This window comes from Theropithecus gelada, chromosome 4, assembly GCF_003255815.1.
Source record: "Theropithecus gelada isolate Dixy chromosome 4, Tgel_1.0, whole genome shotgun sequence".
NCBI classification, from domain to species: domain Eukaryota; kingdom Metazoa; phylum Chordata; class Mammalia; order Primates; family Cercopithecidae; genus Theropithecus; species Theropithecus gelada.
The window spans coordinates 25,732,320-25,750,069 of record NC_037671.1 but is presented as its reverse complement, the minus strand read 5'-3'; the positions used below and the strand labels follow the sequence as shown (position 1 = coordinate 25,750,069).

General features: G+C 36.7%; 1 long non-coding RNA gene across 2 annotated transcripts in view; it reads left to right on the top strand.

Moving 5' to 3' along the window:
* LOC112623449 overlaps positions 1-17,750 on the top strand; it is a 74,873-nt gene that overhangs the window by 11,575 nt on the left and 45,548 nt on the right. The gene's annotated exons all lie outside the window — the stretch shown is intronic.

The window sequence follows — 17,750 nt, the reverse complement described above, 5'->3', positions numbered from 1 at the left end:
TTCCATGGGAATGTCAGTACTGAAGAAGTTGGCCGGATCAAAGCCACAGTCTGTGTTCCACAGGAGCTTTTGAAAACTATTTATAATAAAACAAGTGGAGGAAAAATCCTCCTTGTGCCAGACTGCAGGCTGCTGCTGCTTAAACACACATCAAGGCCAAGCCGTAAAGCTTACAGTTAGCCCAGATACCAGGCCAAGAACTGCAGCCTCTCTTTGAATTTTTTTTATCCATTTCTTCCCAGAGGAATGAGGTTGCCAACCAAAAAGTTGCACCTGATCCTCTCAGCTCTCTTTGAAGATGCTTGCTTGCCCAGTTAACGTTGCTATCGTCTACAGAAGTTGTACCATGGGATGAGGAGAGGTGACTTAGGAATAGGTTTAAACTAGGAGAAAATGCTTCATAACTGAGTTCAGTCTTCTGCTATGAGGAGAGCACCATAAGATGGAGGATGTAAGAGAGATATTTAACCAACACCTTCTGCTTCTGGCTATGTTGCCCCTTTGCTTTTATTCCTCAAGAGTTTGCAAAGGTTTTCTCCACCATCATAACCTAGATCATCTTCTATTCATCTGGATATCAGAGAATCCAAGAGGGTTAGAGGAAATGTTCCTTCTCAGTGCCTTCCAGATAAGACATAGACTACAAAACCCAGGACATTCTGTTCTGCTGCAGTGCAAGTGTTGGAAACTAAAATTAGTAATTAGTATGGCAATGTCATGGGGAATGATGTTGGTGAAAGGCAGGAGTCAGGTGGGTGTATATTTGATTTTGATTCCTGGCCTCCTCACTCAGAGGCAAGGAGAGGTGTAAAATAGCAAGAGTAGAATTATCATCTTCAGGAGGAAACACAATGCTTCAGTTCAGCTGTCTCTTCAATTATGTTGGAAGGAATGTAAGAGCCCAGGCCACCACTGTAGGGCTCGGAACTCCAGGTATCTCACGTTGCTCACTCTTTTGCCCATCTTAAGGGAAGCCTTACTATTGCAGACCTCTCCACATCCACCGATGCTGCTCTAATTAAAGGATTGTCAATATTTTGACTGTATTCACTTTTGCTGATTTTAAATATCCACTGAGGCAGCTTTTAACAATGCTGAGCTGTCTGCCTGGGCCATCTAAATTAACTCTCCAGGTATGCGTCATCATAACATCATAATCATCTTTTTTGTTGTTTGTTTTTTAGTGCTTTCATTACAAGGGTTAATTGGAGTGGTCTCTTTCCCTAAACTCTATTATTTTTTAATGTGCAATTTCTCAGGAAACACATTGCTTTGTGGGAGAAAATGTCTGTATTCTCATTCCATTTAATTTCTCATCACCAGCTTTACATATGTTGCCATTGAAATTATCAATAGCCATAACTTTTGAATGAATGTTGTATGTCAGGTACTACTCTCAGCACAGTATATACATTATTTCATTTAATTCTTGTATATCCATCTCAGGAAGCAACCAGAAATTTTAGGGAATGTTTTCAATATCACAGAGCTTGAGTAAATGGCATAGTCAGGATTTGGAGTAGGCCAGGATGGACTAGGCTATAAATTATCAATGGAAACAGTATCATCTTTAGGTTTGGATAAAAATGAGACACAATAAAACAGACTTTAAACCTGGAAGATACTTGATGGCCACTCAAAATATGATGCAAATCTCCAGCATCAGCCACCTTGGAGCCTGTTCAAATGCAGATTCTCAGGCCCTATGCAGGCCTAGTGAATCATAATTTTATTATCTTGTTCAGTTTTCAATATGGACCCTGGGAACATTTGAGAATACAAAATTATTTCAGAGAGTCGTGAATTCAAAGAAACAGCAGATATTTTCTGAGGAATAAATATGTCTTGAGAATTCTATTTTCGTAAAAGTATAAAGATACCTTTGAGTCATTTCAACGCATATTTATATGACAATAGTTCTGGACCCAAATAAAGTGTTTTTTTTACTATTGCTCTATGTATTTTCTTATGTAATGGATACTAGAAGTAGTCGTATACAGAGACTTGGGTGGTGTTTGTTTGTTTGTTTTTAAGACGGAGTCTTGCTTCTGTTGCCCAGGCTGGAGTGCAATAGCACAATTTCGGCTCGCTGCAACCTCCACCTCCTGGGTTCAAGCGATTCTCCTTCCTCAGCCTCCCGAGTAGCTGGGATTACAGATGGTTGCCACCACACCCAGTTAATTTTTGCATTTTTAGTAGAGATGGGGTATCACCATGTTGGCCAGGCTGGTTTCGAACTCCCCAAGTGCTGGGATTACAGGCGTGAGCTACCACGCCTATCTTTTTTTCTTTTTTTTTTTTTAATATAAAGGGATATTCACAGTTTAAAATTTAGGAAAAACAGATGTATTTCAAACTCCTACCTGACGTTGGCACTTTCTTTTCAATATCCCTAACACGGTGTCACTTAGTTTGTATTTGAGGATTGCTATTGAGAACCATATTTCTCATCAGGCAGCTGATTAATTTCGTGAGAAGATCTATTTTTTTAAAGTTATTTTAATGTTGTGTTTAACTATACCATAATGGAGTTCAGGATACACTATGCCAAAATATGGCACCGTGACATACTGAAAAATGGCAGAAGCAGATGGACTCTCTGACTTCCTATCCTTCTTCCCTGATGTGGGTCATAAAACCTAGGAAGGATTTTCTGCTCTTGCCCTGAAGGAGTTCATAAGACCTTTGTGTGAAAGATGTCTTCCCTATACCCCGAGCAAAGGACCGTAGTCTTATATCTGATCTCTGAAGATGAATGGATGACACAGAAGAATCTGAATGCATGGGCCTCTCCAAGCTTCTCCCAATATGTTACTATTAAACCGTACTCTTTACCCTATCATATTTCTCCACCACTCTCTACTCTCCATCAAACCTGCTATAAAATATACTCAGGTTTAACTGTTTCTTTGGGTCTTCATTTCCTTATGAAGGTTCCCATGACATGTAAATATTATGGTAAATAAATCTGTCTGCTTTTATCTTGTTAATCTCTGTTGATATATATATATATCATATTACATATATCAATATATATAATATATACAAATTATTATTATAGGGATCTCAGCCATGAACCTAGGATGGGTAGAGCAAACGATATTTTTTCTCTCCTACAACCTCATTGTAGTAGTTTCAGTTTCTAGAGCTAAAGATAATCAGAAACCCAATCCCGTATTATGTCTTCAAATACTCAAAGACATAATATGTCTCTTTTGGCCTAAACATTATAATTAGCTCCTTCAACTTCTAATCATTTGACATGATTTCCAAATACTGAGAGTTTCCTTTCTTTTAGTTTTTGCCCCCTTAAAATACAGTACAAAAAAAGACCACTCAATCCTTAAAATGGGACTTTTGCCAGGAGAGCTACAGATGTTACCTTTCTTGTTTGAGGTGACACATGTCTGTACTAGGTTACAATTTGAGATGTCCTCTTGAAACTTACAATTAACTAAATAGCCTAGAACTTTTAACTGTTATAATGCTGGATCCTCAATATCTTCCAACTGGTGTAGTTGATTTGATTCTTTTAAACCTAAGCATAAGATTTTACATTTGGCCCTGTATATTGCAACATGTTGATTTGGGCCTATTATTTCAAAACTGAAATATTTATTTCATTTTGTTCCTATTCCAATTTGTTAGCTTTCCCTAAACTTTTGTTCCCTGAAAAATGAAAATATAAATGAAATGAATTCCTATTAACGTGTTTTTGTTAACTCCTTCTTGTGACTATCTTCTTAACACTAAAAATTGAGTAATCCATTCTAGAATTTGTCAGGAGTCAAGCAGACGATTACCAACCTGTAACCTCCTGATGATTGCATCCTTACCATGTAGACACCAGTCTTCTGGCACTTCACCCATTCATAACTGATATAGTTTGAATATGTGTCCCCACACAAATCTCATGTTGAATTGTAATCCCCAGTATTGGAGGTGGGGCCTGGTGGTAGGTAATTGGATCATAGGGGTGGATTTCTCATGAATGCTTAAGCATCATCCCCTTGATGCTGTCTTTGCCATAGTGAGTGACTTCTCATGAGATCTGGCTGTTTAAAACTGTGTGGCACTTTGTTCTCTGTCTCTCTCTCGTTCCTGCTTTTGCCACATGACAGCCTGGTCCCCCTTTGCCTTCTGCCATGATTGGAAGCTTCCTGAAGCCTCCCCAGAAACAGATGTCACTATACTTCCTGCACAGCCTGCAGAACCATGAGCCGATTAAGCCTATTTTCTTCATAAATTATCCAGTCTCAGGTGTTTCTTTGTAGCAATGCAATAATGGCCTAATGCAATAACTACTCAGAGATTATGAGTAATGATGCTTGTGATAACATCTGGACATTTTTTTGGTATCCTGGACTCCCTAATCTCAGTCTAAAGACAGGAACACAGTTAAAACAAACAGATGTTATTTAAGTATCTCTCTCTTTGGATCTCGTTGGATCCAATTTCCTCTTTACCATGTTTGTTATGCCCATTTTTAATTTGAGGATCATTCTCTTGAAGAAAGAAGAAAAACCACCACAAATTTCGCTTTCTCCGTTCATTTTAAAATATTATATACAGTCTGCCTTCACCTACCTTCTCTTTGTTCTAAATACACAATACAAAGTGCTTTAGTTATCCTTAACATGTTTGTGCATTCCTTGGCTTTCTCCCTCGTGATATCATTCATGGTGCTCTGTGCCATGTCTCCTTTCCCATTCTGGTTCATGGACTCCTTCTGTACATGTCATCTCGTTCCCAAACAACCTCTTCATTCAACTGGACTAAGATTACAATTTGGGGGGTTTCTCTAAGCTTAAAATCAACAAAATAGCCCAGATCTCTTCACTTTCATTGTTGTAAAGATGGATTCTCAACATCCTCCCACAAGCACTTGAAGTCATTATATCCAGGATGAAACAATTTTCTTTTTCTCCATCACTACTTATCCTCTTGTAACTCGTATCCTGGTTAATGCTATTTTGATCTAACTAATTACCCCAGGCAGGAACCAGAAGGGATCCTTGACTCATTTTCCCATTGAGGTTCCATATCCAAGCACTCAGCAAATCCTTCCATTGCTCTCAAATCCTTCTCTCCCCGTCCATCCTCACTGCCACTGACTTAGTTTAGGTCAGTACCATTCTTTTCTTCCTGGAGGATTGCAATCATCTCCTTGGTAAGGTGTCCAATTCCAGATAAGTTTCTCTATAAATTCCCCTCTGCATTGTCAGTGTAATATAAACTTCCTAACACACATACTGCATATGATACCTATGCTGTTCAAAAACCATACATGGTTTCTTATCAAACACAATATAAAAACAATGAACTATCAATCCTTGCTTCTGCTCAACTTTCCAACCTCTGGGCTTCTCATACTACTGTCCTGTACCTTGTAATTTTATCTTTTCCTGGAATCTCCATCCACCAGACATCTTTGCAGAAATTTTATCATTCTTCAAAATTTCAGTAAATTCTCTGGTTTTCTTTTAAATTGTTTACAAGTCAGCAAAGTTAAATTTGGCACTTCTTCCTTTACCAGTGGACCATGTGGATGCTTCTATTATTACTACTTATTAAACTATATGACAGGTATTTGTTTGCATGTCCATTTCCTGAGATAGGCTATGAAATCATTGAAGGTAGGACATGGCTTGATCATATCTGAATCCACTCCTGATACACATATGCCAGGGGGGCAGGCAGAATAATGCACTTTCTCCTACCTCCAAAAATTTCCATATCCTAATCCCCACAACAAGTGAATATGTTGTACCACATGGCACATGGAAATTGCAGATAGAATGAAGGTTGCTAATCGCCTGATTTCTAAGAATAGGGAGATTATCTCAAATTATCTAGGGGAGACAATGTAATCACTATGTTCCTTAGAAGTGAAAGAGAGAGGCTGAAGAGAAGGTCAGAGTCCCTGAAAGGAACTCAACCAGCTCTTGCTGTCTTCGAAGACAGAGGAAGGGGCCACAAGCCCAGGAATACAGGTGGATCCTAGAAGCTGGGAAGACAAGATCATGAATTATCCTCTACGGCCTCTAGAAAGGACTGAAGCCCTGCCGACACCTTGAGTTTTGCCAGTGAGACCTGTGCTGAACTTCTGACCTCCAAAGTGATGTCTGAGACAAGAAATGTGTTGTTATTTGAAGCTACTAAGTTTGTGGTAATGTGTTACAGAAGCCGTGGGAAACTACAACATATATTTCATAAGTTGGTAAATTGATTTCAGGTGCATTTTCCACCTAATTTGGGTAATTTTCAGGTAAATATCTACTGATAAAATATGTATTTAGTATAATGGGGCAAAAGCATTTTATAGGAATATATTCCTATTAACATATTGAATATACACACATAACTTATTTAGTTAAATAAGGAAAATCAGAATTTTTTAGGCAGGTAGATTTCACATTTACTTTATGTCCTTTTATGAATGCTGTTGCTTTTGTTTTCATTCCCTTAGGATTTTTTTTTTAGAATTAAAGAGAAAATTATATTCTGTTGAGTTTACTATAAGAAAAAAATCCTCGATACTGAAGTGCATTTCTGGGAGAAATAGCTTTTGAATTTCCCAAGTATAATGAGAATTCTTGTCTCCTGTTACCCAGATTTTCAGTGTGGATGACTTCTGAACTCCATCACTCCAGTCGGGTGCACTTATTTTCAGAGGAGTGTTAGGTGGGTACCACACTTCCGGAGTTTCTAGGGAGAAAAGTATTTGTTTTCCTTGAGGCTAAAGACTTAATTTGTTACTTAGTTTTTCACTAACTTCATGAATCTAAGACCTAGGGCAGAGAACAGAAAAAGTGATTCCATTCAGTGAAATGGGCAAATGCACCAGAATAAGAAATAGTGTTAAAATTTTGGATGTGCTCCCCAAAGCAAGCAATGCTATAATTATCATAATAGTCTACCTCTCTCATATTGCTGTGAAGTATAAAACACAGCAATGTACCTACCTTTAATTAGTAGTATTTAGTATTTTTATGACCCCTGAACATGGTACTCAGATTACCATATATTAGCATATAATTTCCATATTATATACCTTAAGGTATTTGGTTTTATTGCTGTTACCTTTTGTGGCCCTATTTCAGTAATGACTCTACTGGAATACAAAGATATTTCTGACTCAATACACTTTACAATCTTGGGAGTTTCACAATGGAAAGTTCTATTTAAACATAAAATTCTTCCAAAAAATGTGCATTCTGAATATGGTCAATGGGCATAGGTTCTTATCTGGCAAATCTCTAATAGGTGCCCAAGTAAAAGTATTTAATTTCATTCTCAGCTCAATAAAGATATATTTTGTAAGTAAAGCTTGAGGTATAAATTGTTTCATGTTTGCTTAAAAGAAAGTTGCACACACAATTTAAGGAATCTTACTGGTCTATCAGCAGCTAAAGGTCCCAAGAAAGAAAAATAACAGCTGCAGCTAGAGAATTTGGAGAAAGGTCAGAGGTCAGTGGCTGCATCTGCATTCACTGGGAGACAGAGAGGAAAAATAAAGGGGCTCTCTTTGTGGCAAGTCAGCACTATTTTAGAAAGTGCAGATACTGACTTAATTATCAATGTTCCCTTTTGCTCTGGGGTGCTGCGGCAGGCTATAAATCAATACCTAAGGTCACATTGTTAAAAGCATGAAAAAACTCACTCTTTCTCGCACTTGGGAGCATTGTTTCCTGCTTCTTTCTCAGCGTTACTAGCGTTCGATATCAGATGGAAACAGAGGGCTGGAGTCATTACAGAGGGAATCAGAACTATGAAAGCTGATGTGTGAAGCAGGGCCCTCTGAGCTCCAGACAACTCTCTAACTCTGTCCAATCTCCCGTCATTACTTGATTGTTTGTTGTTGATTAGTTTATTTGTTATCCTTACACCCAATTCTTAAGCCTAATTCCATAAATAAATGTTACCATGAATTCTGTGCTAATTTGAAACTAAAGCAAACCTTCTCTTTTTTTGCAATTCAAAAATAATTTCAATGTAATGTGTTTGGGACTGCTTATGTATTTTTATTCATTTCTCTGTCCACATGCTATTAAATTTCCTACAACTGATTTTATAAAGGCAGGAAGTGTTGTAAAAACGGTTGCTACTCCTTTTATTGGCAACTGCCTTTGTAAACCTAGAGAGACTATAATATCTGAATAAGGTAATATACAAAATGAGAAAATAGTCATTGCTAGGTAAAGCATTCTTAAAATAGCTTACCTTGATGATCTGAAGAGTCAGCAAGGATTTCTGATTTGTATACATCAAAGGGAATCTATTTGAGATGCCACTGAGCTTTGGTTCACAGGGTACTTTGACAACATCTGCATGGGATAGCCACATCAGAATGTGAACCATTCCAATAATTGATGCTGGAATCTGATCCATCATGGATCAGACCAACCAGGCATCAGAGTAATTTGGTTGTTGAGACAAATGAAATAACTACATTGATTTTGCCAGTGGAGAAATGGACCACATAATAGATGGAACATCTTTAAGTATTGAAGCTTTAGGGCTTGGTCCACACATTTAGTGTATCTTTAATAGTTTACTTTTCAATGTGTATTATATGCTTTTAAATAGTTTTTGGAACTAAAAAGTGAAAATTATGCATATATAAAAATAATGTCAATAATTCCTGCAGAATATCCCTATTTCTCTATGTTTTTCTTCACTTAAAATAAAAAAATACTGATATTTTTTCGGAGCTCTTTAAGTTGGTCCAACATTCTGTGTTTCTGGTACCATCTAGGCTGATACGTATGAAAGGTACTTTCTTCTAAAGATCTCCAATGTAAAGAGTTTTACAATATGTATAAATGTCACTTGATAATTATTTTACTGAATCATATAGTTACAAGCAGTAATATCCCTTAACAGTCTTCTGGTTTTGTGAAAAAAAGACAGAGGACATCATATTTTACTGCAAAGGCTCAGCAGAAGAGAGTACTCCAATTTAGTAACTAATTTGTTTGGAGGGAAAATTTCTAATAATTAAGAGGCACTACTTCCTTAGGGTGGCAAGTGTTTATTTATCTAATTATCACTGCAAAGTGTTCCACCGATAATACAAAATCTGCTACCTTTCCCAGAGTCAACAAAAGGAGATTTAACTTAAAATGAAATAATAACATATAGTAGCAACCAATATTTTCCCAGACTTCTTCGGGAAAATGTGAAGTTGAAAGAAGAAATTCATTTGCTATTCTCCAATGAAAATGGGAAATAGAAAATGCCGTTCGTTCTGTTGCCACAATGAGTTCTCCAGAATGAACACACATATTATTATAACTGCCCCAATTATAAAACACAAGTCATAATTGAAGGTAGTGTCTACCCTAAATACTGAGGGCAATCTGCCCTGGCATCTAGCTCCCCATTCTGCCTTTAGGGAACCATTGAGCATATGCACATTCCATCAGCCAGAGTCTGCCAGCATCTAATGCCTCTCTAGGGCTTCACCATTACCCGATTTGAATGCTGAGAAGATGCTCATAATTGCTTATTATGACATTAGACAAGAGAATTCAAGTCCCATTTGATTGTAATGAGTTTGTGTAGTCTCTGCTTTCTGTGGGTCCAATCACATACAGAAGTGAATGTGAGGCAAGTTTGATGAAACAGAATTATGCTTGAAGAGGTGAGCATGAGGCTCGGACCTTGTTCGCTTAATTTTTTTTTTTTTTTTTCGTATTACGTTCAGCATTCTATTGATGAAAATAAAAGCAATATCAATTATAAAATCTTTCAGCAGGAAAACTCAAAATTCTTTCCAAACTAATTTATTTTCCCAGGTTACCACTGAAATAATTCAGACTTACTATCTCCACATTGCAGATAAGCAAATTAAGCGGTAAAGAAATAAAATTATTTATTTAAAAAGATATACATGGTGAGTGGCAGAATCAGTTAGTATTGCATGCAGCATAAAACTCAATAAAAAGGAATAAATGTGTACATCTTACACGGATATGTGAATTGAAGCTACCTACATAGGATTAAGTGAAACATCTCTGTGATTATTTGAGTATGAGAAGTGTTTAAGAAATTACCTCTATCCTATTTTTGCAAGATAGAAAGTCAAAGAAAGTCTGTTAAGATAACATGCGGCATGACTATGAGAAAAGGAGCAAAAAGAGGGAATGGATTGCTTGTGATTTCTAAGTAGAAAAGCTAGGAACCATTTGAGGTGCTTGGGATTTCATCATTCTGTGCTTTGATAAAGCATCCCAATTCCCATTTACTCACAGTAGTAACCAGATGGCTGAAGGAGGGAAACAAAGATGAATTGGATTCTAATGGAAAGCACACTGAGACCCCAGGGCTTTCCATTCAACGCTAAAGCTGAAACTGGCCAAAATGTGAAAGCACAATGGGTAGGTGTTACAGTGAAACAGCCTTCAAGCACAGGTGCATTCGCTATCTTACAGTATGCAGGCACATATAATATTAATTGCTTGCCCAATCAAGTCTTTTTATCATATAAAATAAAGATTATGCTGCTGTGGCCATTCTAAAGACAGCACTAAATTGCTTTCATCTCAACCTGGCTCTGAGTTATTAAATAAATATCTGATTGCCAGAAAAGAAAAGCAATGAATTGTGATTCTCTTTTTGAAGGAACCCTAACAAGCATTTTAAAAAATAGTACACACTATCGGTTTCTCTATCCTACAAACTTTACTAGGTGACTTCACTTGTAAATGGAGCATTTAGATGTAAAAGTAAAGTAACTGGACCAGAAATGGAATAAAGTCCTAGTATTTTTGTTTGGTTTTGCTTTTAAATCTGTCACCAGTTAACTGGGTGGCTTTAGGCAAACAGTTCAATGTCTTGATTTGGTTTGATTCAAACATCTATGAAGCACCCTGCTTTCAGGTTCAATGAAATATTTACTGATATGCTATATGCTCCCTGTAGCTAAACTACTTTAGGATGCTCGGTTGAATTCGTCGTGGTTACTTATCTAGTATCTCTTTATTTCTCAAAAGAAAGTAATGATGATTAAAACTAACTGACATCAAGTCAATAGTGTATTAAACACCAACTCTTTGCCAGGCACAGAGCTAAAATGCTAGAATTTTAGCATCAAAGATGAATGAATGGACCTGCCATATAAGAATTCAAAATATGATAAGGGAACAATTCATACCCTGCAACCCCCAACAAATTACATAGTACCCGCAATACCGATTTCACAGGACTGCTTTGCAGGCAAAGGGCCTGGACTACAATCTGGTCTCTCCACTAAGTAGTCATGTAACTTTACAAGTCAACAAACAACTCTTAATCTCAGTTTTCTCACCAGTGCAATAGGAATAATAGCAGTAGCTGGCTCTTATGGTCACCACGAGGTTTAAATGTCATAATTAATATAAAATCATTATTGTTACACCAGATGGTAAGCTTTAAATATTAACTGCTAGTTATCGTTACAATCAAATAAGTAAGTGTAAAATGTTAGAATAATGTAAAGAGGAATATATAAAGTGTCCTTTAATAATAATATAAAAGGATATACATATTCTGTTGTAAATAAGATAATAAAAATTGCTACGGGTTATATTGTGTCCCTTTCAAAGTTTTGTGTTCCCTCCAAAATTATATGTTGAAGCCCTAACCCTTAGAACCTCAGAATGTGACTACATGTGGACAGACAGACATTAAAGAGGTGAGTCAGGCTAAGTGAGGTTGTTAGAGTGGGCACTAATCCTATCCGATTGATGTCCTTGTAAGAAGAGGAAATTTGGACACACGAACAGCCACCAGGGATGTGCATGCACAAAGAAAAGACCACGTGAGGACACAGAGAGATGACAGCTATCTGCAAGCCAAAAAGAGAGGCCTCAGGAGAAACCCAACGTGCCAACACGTTGATCTTGGACATTCAACCTCCAGAACTGTGAGAAATTAACTCTCTATTGTTTAAAAGCTCTCCAGTCTGTGACACTTTATGGCAGCCCTAGAAAATCAAAACAAAAATAAAAGTATATTATATAATATAAATAAATGCTCATACAATAATAATTTTAAAAGATATACACAGATCTTAAATATGTTAGCTTCTGAAAATATATACTTTTTAAACTTATTTTTTAATATAAATAAATGTACAGAATAAAGAAATATTCACATAACTAAACACTATAAAATAAAATGTAGGTCCCTCTTAAGTTCTATTTGAAATGGATAAATAGTATTATCAATACATTTCTGGGCAAAATATATAAAGCAGGAATATGTTTTGTTTGATACATCGATGGCCAATGGTTCACATACCTTCAAGTATGTGCACATACTTGAAGGTTGTGCAAATGCACAACATTTAATCTAAGGCTCTCATTCATTAACACCTAAGTAAAATGTCCACATAGTTCCAGAAATCTAAGCCATTGAAAAGAAGTTATCCACTGTTTTTTTCAGATGGAACATGTGATACAGCATCCAACGCAGAGCCTCTTGCACAATATGAGCTCAACAAATATCTGTCTGTTAATTTAATATGCTTGATTAATTATGCCTTGGATAATAAGTTTTATAAACCAGATGCATATGGTTTCACTGAATGTAATGAATTTTAATTTTTGGCCAGGTCTATATGTGTGCAGCTAGAAAGTGAAATAATATTTATGTTAGTTCCAAGCCTTTTGCTAAATACTTCTTAATGTCATCTGATTTAGTTCATTTGACACACATTCATTCCTACACTCAGTGCCAAATAAAAATTTGCATTTAATTTTCTACAAAAGTCAGAGAATCTAAAAATAAGGATTGACCTTATCTGACAGATAAACTCTTTGGGCCAAAGGGTTCATCTAAATCCAATTACAGTTTTCCTTAATATTCTGAAGATTCTCTGAAGCTTCCTAAGATACAGCAGAAAAGGCAAAGAATTACAGAGATTTTGTTTAAAATCATAGTGCCTGCCTGTAGTGATTGTATTATGCTGGGCAAGCCGTTTATGCTGAGCACCTTTTCTGCATGTGTACGTGAGAATGATACTGTCTCAGTTTCCAGATAATATATGAGTATTTCTTTCAGTTCTGTCTATTGGCCAATTGATTCTTTTGCTCATCTTGCCTATGCTCTTTCTGAAGGCTACGTTTAGCTGGGGGATCCACTGGGGGCTGGGCACACCTGGGCATACCTGGGTTCACCTGGACCTTATTCTGTGTGCGTAACAGTTGAGTGGGACTTTTGGCCCAGTGACTTGCTTCTCTTCCTTACGACTTCCCAGCTCCCAAACTGTTTTATGAGAGTATAGGCTTTATTTAAAAATATCTTATTTAATTTTGTGATATTCCCTCATTATAATTTATTTATTTGCCTTTTAATTATAATAGATAACCTCAACTTTCTTCGAGAAAAGTCTTCTTTGAAAAGATATGAAAAATCATCATCATTTTTTACATTTACTTTAGCATAAATCTTTAATGAGAATATATCCAAAATTAATTTTGTACATTTTTAGTATTTATAATTTATATCATTGTTGTCACTTGAACAAATTATTAATATGTGAACATTTTGATTAGAATACCTACCACAATTAGTGATTTTGCTAAGATTAATATTACAGAATTAATATCTAACAAGCTATAAATTTTGTATTTTCACTTTCTTAGCCTAAATTCATTGAACTATATCAGAATACTCAGACATGCATGAAGACAACCCACTTCAGCTGTTTTTATTATCCCTCTGACTTCATATAAAAACCTTAGCTTTACATGTATGTTTAGATTTTGTCAACAGGAAGTCATCTTTCTTACAAAATGACTTATTCTGTTTAGAGTTTGTTAAATTGTTGTGCAACTTTTCTATTTTTATCCATATCTATGTGGATTTACGTTTGTTCTTTTGTCCCAAACCCTTGCAAATATCAGGATTGGATCTGGTTATTGAAATATCTAAAGTAAAGGAATAGCATCTCAGTACTATGTTTGAGAAAGATTACTTCAGTGTATTCAATAAAACCACTCAGAAGGCTGGTCTCCTTCTATGTAAGTGGTGTTTCACCCTGTAGCCTAAACTTCTGAGTCAACACTCAGATTTTCCCATATTGTATCCCTGGAGCCCTCCCACTATAGCTTTTCCTAACAGAAAGTTCCCAGCCATAGGCCTGTCCCTTTTCAGAACAGATGTTTTTGACAGGTCAGCCACAGGTATGGATGGAGAAGGGCAGAAGCCATCTGGGGTCTCCAGGCCTAATCTCTAGAACTCACGCAATTTCACTTTCCATACAGTCTATCAGTGGAAGCCAGCCACAGGTACTTCATATTCAAAGTGTAGATCAATAGACTCCCTCCTGGATGGGTAAGGGAACAAAGTCTAATACATAGGGACACGAGAAGAACAAGAGGCTGTTAGCAAACTATCACAAAGATCTATGTCAGAATATTGTGTCCCTATCATGGTCTAGTCATCAGCATACTAGAGACTCAGCCTCCCCTAACTGCATGCCCCAGTATATGTACTCTGAGAGGAACCATCAATTGAAAGGAAAATAGACATACTGGGGGTAGACTCCAACTCTAAAATAATCACCAAGTACCCATACATTCCTTGGCCATAATTTTAACTTAAAATAGCTGAATTACAAACAGCCAATACTTGAAAATTCACTGACAGTAATGTTTTCTGAATTTTCTCCCAGATGTCACTAAATATGCATGCAATTACCAGGTCTCCATGTTAGCATATTATTTTATAGTATACCACTATCGGAATAATATGCCTGGGACAAGGTGATTCTCCTGTTTGATACAAGTAACAAAAGTTTGGATCTACAGAACTGTTCATAGCAAAAACCTCATAAATGATTATAGCAACTACTAAGTTCAGTTTATTATCTCTGTCCACCAACAAAGGCCTGTGTAGCTCATTTGAAGCACCTGTTACTCAGAGAGTGGACTGCACTGTATCTCATGTTGACACAGTCCTTTTTTAAGGAAGAAGCATATCTTTCTAGAGAGTCGTTATTTCTCCATGAGATGAGATGGATATTGAAAATGTGAATTCACCCTCTTTTAGGATTTAGAAAAAAAATATTGCCTAAGACATACTTACTCAAACATTTTGTTGTTCATTTGAAATTACATTTAACTGGCTGTTGGATTTTTATTTGGAGCCCTACCCTCTACAAATGTGAAGACAGAAAATTTATTCATCTATTTTTTAATATGTATTTTAGCCTTATGCATAATTGCTGAAACCTGGAAATATCCAAATATCCATCAGCTGGTGAATGGATAAACAAATTGTAGTAAATCCTCATAATGGAAATACTCAGCAATCAAAAGAAATTGACTATTAATACATGTCTATTTATAAATCTTTTCTTTGTTGTTACATAATTGTTGTAGACATTAATGGGGTACATATGATATTTCCTACATGCATACAATGCGATATTTCCTACATGCATACAATGTATAATGATCAAATCAGGGTAATTGGGATATCCCTCACCTCAAATATTTGTTATATTCACCAAATTGGGAAAATTTCAAATCTTCTCTCCTACCTTCTACTTTGAAGCCAGGGAATTTAAAAACAAACATTATCATTTACCTTTTATTATTAATAGTACCCTTGATATAAATCTCTGAAACTTTATTTCCTTTCTATTTGCAACCAGTATTTCAGTTCATCCCTTATCATTTTTCACATAGGTAAACTGACCACCTACTAACTTCTTTATTTCCCCCCAGTCTCTTTCTCCCCTAGTACCCTGTGCAGAAAGCCATAGGAAGGACCTTTCCAAAACTGCTTCTTCCCAGGCTCAGGTTGCTTGAGAATCCAACCCAAAGCTGTAGTAAACCCCACTCAAGGTTAAACATCTACATGAGACCCATAGTGAACAAGCACCTTAAGGGAAGTTAAAAACAAACAAACAAACAAACAAACAAACAAAAAACTTTGAAGAAAGAGTTTTTTTAGTTTTCAAAACTAAACACTTTCGAGGCTATTTTCCCATTTAAAAACTCAAAACTTCTCGTTACCCATAAGAAAAACTTCTAACTTCTTAGTATGTCCTTCTAACTCCTGTACCCAGTCTATCCCTGCCCTTTCTCCACTCTCACTTCTATGAACTACCCTTCTCCAAGTCTATGACTGAGTCCAGCATTTCCCAAAATAGTGGGTCTAGGAGTTATTTAAAAGTCTTGGGTGAAAAAATTCTATGACAATATAGAGGTTTGGAAAATATTGAGTTAAAAATGTAGACTTCTCAACTGGGAAAAATTAAAGTAACTATAAAAATATGAACATCTTCAATGCTGCCATTGCCACTATGAGCACTTTTAATGCCTTTCATTCTTCCACTCTAATGTACAAAGCAAATACTGTACCTATTCATGTTTTAAGACAGGAGCTCCAATGGGTTTGTACAGTCACATTCATAATCTTTCCTCAGCCCTCCAGACAGAGTTCTTCCATTCCTCATTGTTTCCTAGTTAGGGTGAGCAACTTAGCCCAGTGTTCCCAGGACTTTCTTGGTTTTAGCCCTGAAAGTTCCACATCTAAGGTACTCCCCACAAATGCACTCCCAGCCTCAGACAGATCGGGATGGTTGGCTTCCAATCATCTACTTGATGAACTCTGATGCTTCAAAGACAGTGCCTGTATTTCCATTATCATTATTTTTATTTGTTTATATCCCCAATGTTAGTCTAGTGTCAGATAGTTTTTAAAATACATAATAAATGTTTCTTTTGTTGTTGTTGTTGTTCTCTAGGCCTATTATTATTATTATTATTATTATTATTATTTTCACTTTTGGAAATTTTAAAAAAATTATCCTTTAAGTTCTGTGATACATGTGCAGAACGTGCAGGTTTGTTACATAGGCATACACGTGCCATGGTGGTTTGCTGTACCCATCAACCCGTCATCTACATTAAGTATTTCCCCTAATGTAGATTCTCTCCCTCCCCTAGTACCACACCCCCCAACAGGCCCCAGTGTGTGATGTTCCCTTCTCTGTGTCCATAGGTTCTCATTGTTCAACTCCCACTTATGAGTGAGAACATGCAGTGTTCGGTTTTCTGTTCTTGCAATAGTTTGCTGAGAATGATGGTTTCCAGCTTCATCCAGGTCCCTGCAAAGGACGTGAACTCATCCTTTTTTATGGCTGCATAGTATTCCATGGTGTATATGTGCCACATTTTCTTTATCTAGTCCATCACTGATGGGCTTTTGGGTTGGTTCCAAGTCTGCTATTGTGAACAGTGCTGCCATAAACATACCTGTGCATGTAATAAATGTTTCTTGAATGATGATGAAATAGAGCATAAGGGAGGGTTACTGAAAGGAAGAGTGAAGGGAGAGGAGCGAGCATAAGGGGCACCCAAGGGAGAAATACACTGCAGAACATTGAAAGAGCAGTGTAATGTTAGTCATGGCTCAGAGGAGTGACATCAACCCTGCTGCACATCAAAATTCTCTGCAAAGCCTTTTAGATATACTAATGCTTGGGCTCTACCAATCGGACAAAATCTCTAGACATATGGCCCTGCTACAGCATTTTTTTAAAGCTCTCCCAGGTATGTCTAAAGTGCAACCACAGTATAGAACCACTAGCCTGAGGCCTCCCAAAGGCAGGCAAAAAACCTGCAGTGGAAGGAATCTGAAACAAAAATCAAACAAAACACAAAATTAAAAGATATTCTGAGGAGGTGTGAGTCTAATACACTTCTCTAATAACCTCACTTTGGAGGGTCTCCTATTGCTATGGTTGTTCC